This window comes from Pan paniscus, chromosome 13, assembly GCF_029289425.2.
Source record: "Pan paniscus chromosome 13, NHGRI_mPanPan1-v2.0_pri, whole genome shotgun sequence".
Lineage (NCBI taxonomy): Eukaryota > Metazoa > Chordata > Mammalia > Primates > Hominidae > Pan > Pan paniscus.
In genome coordinates this window covers 42,505,993-42,514,280 of record NC_073262.2, presented here as the reverse complement: position 1 = coordinate 42,514,280, position 8,288 = coordinate 42,505,993, and the positions used below count along the sequence as shown (strand labels likewise).

At 39.5% G+C, this 8,288-nt stretch overlaps 1 non-coding gene across 1 annotated transcript; it reads right to left on the bottom strand.

The window, feature by feature from the left end:
* Positions 1–3,916: 3,916 nt before the first annotated feature.
* On the bottom strand, positions 3,917–4,023 carry LOC112439247 (U6 spliceosomal RNA). The gene has a single exon (XR_003027529.1). It is a non-coding gene; the product is annotated as a U6 spliceosomal RNA (small nuclear RNA).
* Between the last annotated feature and the right edge of the window lie 4,265 nt (positions 4,024–8,288).

Below are 8,288 nucleotides of genomic sequence, written 5' to 3'. Positions count from 1 at the left end.
ACGCACCTGTAGTCCCCGCTACTTGGGAGGCTGAGGCAGGAGAATGGCGTGAACCTGGGAGGCGGAGGTTACAGTGAGCCGAGATCACGCCCCTGCACACCAGCCTGGTGACAGAGCAAGACTCCATTTCCAAAAAAAAGAAAAAAAAACCTTCCTCAAATGTCAGGGCTCTGCATTTGATAGCACCTCAGTACTTGAAATCCAAGTGTCTATTTGCCCAAGCAAATAATGATGGCAAATCAGACCACACTGGACATGCTTCTTGCCTGTCTCCCAGCTGGCACAAACCTGCATCTCACTTGGGCAGGTGATAATGGGGTGGCCTGTGATGGGCTACACTGGTGACAGCACTGAGTATCAAAATTGTCAGAGCACATCTAGATTGACTCTGGGCTTATTGCCCAACAGCTCAAAGAAGAGGCCAAATCCACCGTGTTGATTCTTGCTGAACATGTCACACCTAATGCTGATTCCATCTGCCAAGGGATGCTGGATCCAGACAGAATGCAATTTGCATTCACAGACCCCAAGCTGCTAGTCACTTCCATTCAAAATTGTGGCCTTTCTCTGCAGGGTCTCTATCCAGCCTGTTTGAAGAATTCGAGGTGAGGACACACTAATTGGCTTTGACTGTTTTTCTGAGACACAGATGGGGAGAAGCTGCCACTGAGTTTTGGATGAGTGTCCTTCGTCTCTGTCCTCCATTCTTTGCTGACTTCTCTCCTTGCAACAGTGAGAAATTTGTTTCTGGCCATAAGGCAGTTGTTGGGAGGAATCCTGAGACAGTGTGCTCTTTCCCATATTTGTCAAACCACAGATGTTCCCCAATGGAGAGAAGATGGTTGCAGGGATACAGGGAAGACATTGTAATTAATACACAATCCTTCCTTTTGCTCCCGACTTGAAATGGTCTGCGTTCAAAAGTCTGGAACTAAGAACACACATTTTCCCATAGAATAACAGTGCCAGGCCAGGCCCACAAATGCACATTTCATCTATAATGTAAGCTGAGAGAGAAAGGCAGACATCAACCAGCAGACAGGTTGGCTCAGCCTAAGTGCTTGATGCAGCTACCTAAGCTGGTTCTGCCGTTCACAGTTTTTTTCCATTTCTGAAATTTGGAGCCCCACCAGAGATTTCTTAAAAGCTGCAAGCTCTAATGGCAAAGGCAATGAGGGTCTGAACACTGGAGTGGCTAGTGCTAAGTATAGTCATTTGTAGGACAGGATCTGCTTGCACTTTAAAAAATAATGAACTGTGGCTTCAGGTAGCTGACTTCAGGAAATTGATGTGTTTTTAATTTGTTTGTTTGTTTGTTCGGTTTCTCAATGCACTAAAAAGTTTTCACAATGAAACCACTGAGATGGGGGGTGGGAGTGGCAGGGATGATGCTGCTCCTTCTGAGGCCTGTCCAATAAGCTGATTAACTCCGTCGGCACATGCCCAGTGCTAACGCAATTAAGCTCATGCTTGCAATCCCCCTTAGAGTGGCCATTTCGTTTTGCGCTTAGAAAAAGTATCATAAGGCCACAAACTATGTATTTAAGCAGGCCTCTTGCCACTTGTTTGCCACAGCTCTGCAAACAACCTGAAGCTTATACTGAGTGAAGATAAAGTTGGAGAATACAGAGTCCCTGTTGTTCAGTGAATTCTGTGTTAAGTGCTCTGTTTGGAAACAGGGAATTTTGCTGAATGAAACATCTTAACTGTAAGATTCCCTGTGTGTCATACACCCATTCTCATTGTCAGAGATTAGGAATTTTGTTTCTCTTGTATCTAGCACTTTCTACAATGAACATACAAAGATATTAATTTGGCAATTTCCTTCCTTCCTTGCTTCCTTCCTGCCTTCCTCCCTACCTTCTTTCCTTCCTTCCTTCCTTCTTCCTTTCTGTCTGTCTTTCTTTCTTTCTTTCTTTCTTTCTTTCTTTCTTTCTTTCTTTCTTTCCTTCCTTCCTTCCTTCCTTCCTTCCTTCCTTCCTTCCTTCCTTCCTTCCTTCCGTCCTTCCTTCCTTCCTTCCTTCTTTTCTTTCATGTGTACAACTTAAAGTTTGGATATATAGATATATATATATATCTCTATATATCCACAGTGAGTTGATTACTAGTCAAGCAGATTAACATACCTATCACCCTATGTGGTTGCCTCATTTTTTGTGTGTGGTTAAGAGCACCTAAAATCTATCTTAGCAAATTTTCAGCATATAATACAATATTGTCAACTATAGTCCTCATGCTGTACATTAGATCCCTAGACCTATTCATCCCTATATAACTATAACTTTGTATCATTTGATCTACCTCTCCCCATTTACTCCCCACTGGTAACTACTGTTCTACTCTCAATATATTTTTGACTTTATTTTAGATTCCACATATGAGTGAGATCATGAGGTATTTTTCTTTCTGTATCCAGCTTATTTCACTTAGCATATTATCGTCCAGATTCATCCATGTTGTTGTCAATATCAGTATCTCCTTTTTTATGCTGAATAATATTCCATTGTATATACACCACAATTTGTTTTCCAGTCATTCATCAATTGACATGTAGGTTGTTTCCATGTCTTGGCTCTTGTGAATAATGCTGCAGTGAACATGGGAGACAGATGCCTTTACAAGGTGCTGATTTCATTTCCTTTTGGTTCATACCCAGCATAGGGGTTGCTGGATCATATGGTAGTTCTATTTTTATTTTCTGAGGAACTTTCATAGTTTTCCATAATGGCTGTACCAGTTTAGACTCCCACCAACAGTGTAGGAGGCTTCCCTTTTCTCCACATCCTCACCAACAATTTTTATCTTTGTCTTTTTGATAAAAGCCATTCTAACAGGTGTGAGGTGATATTTCATCGTGGTTTTGATTTGCATTTCCCTGAAGATTAATGGTATTGAACACCTTTTCCTATACCTGTTGGCCATTTTTACATCTTCTTTGGAAAAATGTTTATACAAGTCCTTTGTCTATTTTAAATTCAGGTTATCTGTTTGTTTGTTTGCTGTTGAGTTGTTTAAATTCCTTATATATTTTGGATATTAACCCCTTATCAGATATATGGTTTACAAATATTTTCTCTCAGTCTGTAGGATGCCTTTTCATTTTATTAATTGTTTTCTTTGGTATGCAGAAACTTTTGTTTGATGAGATCCACTTGTTTTCTTTTGCTTTTATTGCCTGAGCTTTCGGTGTGATATCTAAAAACATTCACTGCTGAGGCCAATATCAAGGAGCTTTTCACTATATTTTCTTCTACGATTTTATGGTTTCAGGTCTTACGTTCACGTCTTTTATTCATTTTAGGTTGAATTTTGTGTGTTGTGTAAAATAAGGGTCCAGTTTTATTCTTTTGCACGTAGCTATCCACTTTTCCCAATGCCATTGATTGAAAAGATTGTTCTTTCCCCATTGTATATTTTTGGTGGCCTTGTCTAAAATTAGTTGACCATATATGCATGGGTTTATTTCTGGGTGCTCTGTTCTGTTCCGTTGGTCTACATGTCGGTTTTTATGCCAGTACCATAGTGCTTTGATTACTCTAACTTTGTAATATAATTTGAAATCAGGAAGTGTGATGCCTCCAGCTTTGTTTTTCTTTTTCAAGATTGTTTTGGCTATTTAGGGTGTTCTGTAGTTCCACATGAGTTTTAGAATTGTTTTTCATATTTCTGTGAAAAATGCCACTGGAATTTTGATAGAGATTATGTTAAATCTGTATATTGCTTTGGGTAGCATGGCCATTTTAACAATATTAATTCTTTCAACTCATGAATATGAGATATCTTTCCATTTATTTGTGTAGTTTTCTATTTCTTTCACCAGTGTTTTATGGTTTTCATATAAGGTTCGGATCTTTTACTTCCTTGGTTAAATTTATTCATAAGTACTGTATTCTTTTTTAATTAAAAATTTTAAACATTTTAAATGCAACACTTCACAAATTTGCATGTCATCCTTGCACAGAGGTCATGCTAATCTTCTTTGTATCTTTTCAATTTTAGTATATGTGCTGCCAAAGTGAGCACAGTATTATATTCTTTTTGATGCTACTATAAATGGGATTGTTTTCTTGACTGGCAATTGTTGCCATCCAACAATTTACATGCTTCTGGCTTGAATTGCAGATAAGCTCCTTCAGAGGAGTAAGTGTCTTACTACCTTATAATCTCTACAGTACTTTCTAGAAAGAATATGCTTATCTGGTATCAGTTGCTTTAAATTCAGTGGAATACAGTAAGACAGAGCATTCAAACAATACTAGCTCAACTCTAGTGGTACCTGGAATGTTTAGAATGTGCCTTATTTTCAACAGTATGACCACAGCAGCTCATTGACTGTGAGCATGACATCAATGACAATTAAAGCTTTCCTAGAACTTTGTGTGTGCCTAGCATTGTTTTAAGTGTTTTAGCTATAAGATGTCATCTGGTCCTGCAAACAATCCTTTGAGGGAGGGGTCTTGTTACTTATTTTTAAGTTTACAGATGAGGAACCTAAAGCACAGAGAGATTAAGAAATGTGCCCAAGGTTACATCTCTAGGGAGGAGCAGACTCAAACACAAGCAGTTTAGCTCCAGAAAATGTGTTCTACTTACTGAGTTATAATGCTCTTTTTTCAAAGAGCTAACCTACATATAAGGAAATACTATATACCAGGCACTTTTTAATGTAAACTCGTTTAATCTCACCACAAGCCCAAGAGATGAGCACTACTGTTATCTGCATTTCACAGATAAAAAAACTAAGGCACAAATAAGCTAAGTGAGTGGTAGAGCCCCATTTCAAACCCAGAAGGTCTGATTTCCAAGTCTGTCCTCTCAATCATCATGCCACAGCACTCTCAGAAGAGTCAGAGGCAAATAGAATGCCAATCCTGAATTGATTTATGTAGATTTACATAGCAAGAGATGGTGGATCATAGGCTACTTTATAAGAAGACCCTCCCATTTTCCATCAAGGCTGAACATCACTATATTTAGGGACAGTTGTGCCTGGGGATATGCATGGTTTCTTCCCAAATAGGCTGGGAAAATAGTGCCAGGTGAGAAAAAAAAGAGTTTGTATTTTGCTTGGAGTATTAAGATAAGGAGACCAAGGTCCAGGCGTATTTGTTTTTTCATAAGGGTAAAGATAAGGGAGAAGCAAGGAGAGATGACAAGTTGGCCCTGCTGTTTCCCTGTGCTTTGAGCTTGCAATGTGCAGGGCATGAGATTGGGAGCAGCCCAGGTAGAAGATGGTGCCTAGCATAAGATGGGGGGAAGCGGGGATGAATACACTGGTGCTTGTCTCTCCCTAGACTGAATGGCCACTCTGCTCCCAGAGGCTAAGAAATGGAATGCCTAATAGGTACCAGGGGGACTCCCTGCTTTGCAGCTTATAGCCAACTTATAGGAAAAAAAAAGGTATGTGCTGAGCAGAAACCATAATTTATCAGCTGTGCCTTACCTAGCCAATGGGACACTTTCCTTTTTTTTTTGATCCCTTTTATTAGATGAGGAAAGAAAGGGAAAGTAACACATAAAATGTTGATCTGAAAAAGAACATGATTTCTTAAGAAGAAATCTGAAGCCTCTCAGCTAGGGCTCACTTAAGAATCAAAGTGGCACAGCATTCCATCAGGGCCCAGGAATGACCATCAACTTTATTAAGGTTGTGAAGCTGGAAGTTTTCATAAAGACCTGCCATTTGTCACAGGACCTCCTTCAGCCTTTTCCTTGATATCTAGAAGGCTGGATCCTTAGGCTGTCTACCAGATGGCATTCCAGTGGGGAGGGAGGGAGAAAGGAAGGAAGGGAAGAAAGGAGGAAGGGAGGAAAGGAGGAAGGGAGGGAGAGGGGGAGGGAGGAAGTCTCCCAGTTACATATTAATGGCTTCTCAGGGTCTGACTTGTCTTTGCTCCTACACTCATTCTGCCAGTGAGCCCTGCAAGGAATGTGGACAGTCAAGCTACAGGCTGCTGGCCATGGACCACCTCTTGGGTAGACGAGAAGAGACACATGGTGGGTGTTTTACAGACATGTAGGTAGGAATTTGCAAATTGAACCAGCAAGTGTCTGGTACACAGTAGGTGTTTACTAATGGGAGTTGATACTGCTATTGACAATGTGAGAATGAGTGGCTGCAACTGTCATCCCACTGAGTGAAAAGCGGGGTTGATTCAGCTGAGCCATCTGGCAACACGGGTGTTCTTCCTTTTTTAAGAAAGTTTTGTTTTAAAGTATTATGAAATATGACACACAGAAACCCATAAACCATAAGCAACTGCATAAGGAAAAATAATAAAGCAAAGTATCATGTAATTGCTACCATGGAACTACTTCCCTGGTTAAGAAATAGAATATTGTCAACACTCAGAAGCTGACACCCCACCCCATGGGTCCTTACCAGTCATGCACCTTCCCCAACCCACAAAAGCTGACCTTGATCCTTTCATGGAAATGACACATTTGCTTTTAAGTAAATATATGTATGAATTGTATATATGTACTCTCTTCATATGACCTATATATCCACATATAAATTCTATATATTTCTAAGGTTATGATTTTGTCTGTTTTTGAATCTTATATAAATGCACTCCAACATGATCTTTTGTGTCTCACTTCTTTCAGGCATCATTATGGTTGTAAGATTTAACCATATTGTTTTGGAAGTAACAGTTTATTAGTTTTCATGGCTTTCTAGTAGCTCTTTATATGGATATGCAACACTTTGTTTATCTATTCTCCTTTAGATGGCCATTTGGGTGTTTTTCAGGTTGGTGTAATTACTGACAATGTTGCTATGAACATTCTTTTATATGAATTCTGGGGTATATACCTAGGAGAGGAATTGCTGGGTCACAGGATATATGTGTATCTATGAATAACTCTAGTAGACCCTGCCAAACTCTTCCAAAGTGGTTGCATAAATTTGCTCTTTATCCTCAAGGTACAAGAGTCACCATCATTTCACAGCTTCATGGACAGATGGTACTGGTTGTCTCTAAATGTTAGCCAGTCTGGTTGGTGTGTGGTTGTACTTAATTGTGATTTTAATTTGCATTTCTCTGATTACTAAAGAGGTTAGGTAACTTTTCATTGTTTTTTGTCCATCTGGATTTTCTCTTTTATGAAGGGCCTGTTTATTTCTTTGGTCCATTTAGAAAATGGGGTTGTTCACCTTTTCCTTAATGAATTTTATCCAGATAGATTCTTGATTGTCTCAAGAGGCATCTATTGAAAAGAGTGCTGTCCTGAAGTCCATGAGAGTTGATTGTTAAAATTTCAGGAGTTTTCTGAGTAGGTTGTGAAATTGCTGGTAGCTCAAAGTCAGCCACAGTGTTGATACCATGGAAACTGGCAAATGCGATATAAATCAGGGCATTTTCCACTAGAGAGTTGGTTGATTACTACACCAATGGAAAAGCCCATCTTTTCTGCCCTGGCTCACAAGGCCATCGCTGTCATAAATCCTGGTCATACACATATGGATTTATTTCACTGCTATCTCTTCTGTTTCATTCCTCTCTTTGTCTATCCCCATGTCAAAACCACACTGCCTTGTAAACTACAGGTTTATAATAAGTCTTGGTATCTGGTAGAGTGGGTCCTCTCATCTCCTAAGAGTATCTTGCTCATTCTTGGCTCTTCACATTTCTCTGTAAATTTAGAATGAGCTTGCCAAGTGTTTACAGAAAAATCTGTTGAAATTTTAATTACATTGAATCTATAGATCAATTTTGGGAAGAAATGTATGTTTTTATCTGCTTTGAGTTCATTATGGAAGTTACTCATTACTGTGTAAAATCAATTGCATATATATTCTATAAGCTGTCATTTGTTATTTATCTTTATCCACAGTCTTTTTGCTCTATTGGTCCATTTTCTTACTGCTATGAAGAAATACCCGAGACTGGGTAATTTACAAGAAAAAGAGGTTTAATTGACTCATAGTTCCACATGGCTGAGGAGGCCTCATAATCATAGCAGAAGGTGAAGGAGGAGCAAAGGCATATCTTACATGGTGGCAGGCAAGAGCGCATGTGCAGGGGAACTGCCCTTTATAAAACCATCAGATCTCATGAAACTTATTCACTATCATGTGAACAGCCTGGGAAAAACCCACCCCATGATTCAATTACCTCCCACTGGGTCTCACCCATGACACAGAGGAATTATGGGAGCTACCAATCAAGATGAGGTTTGGGTGGGGACGCAGCCAAACCATATCACTTGCCTTGCAGAACTTTTACATTTTTGTTAAATAAAGTTCATCAAACTTTTCCTTTATAGCTTCTAGGATATTGCTC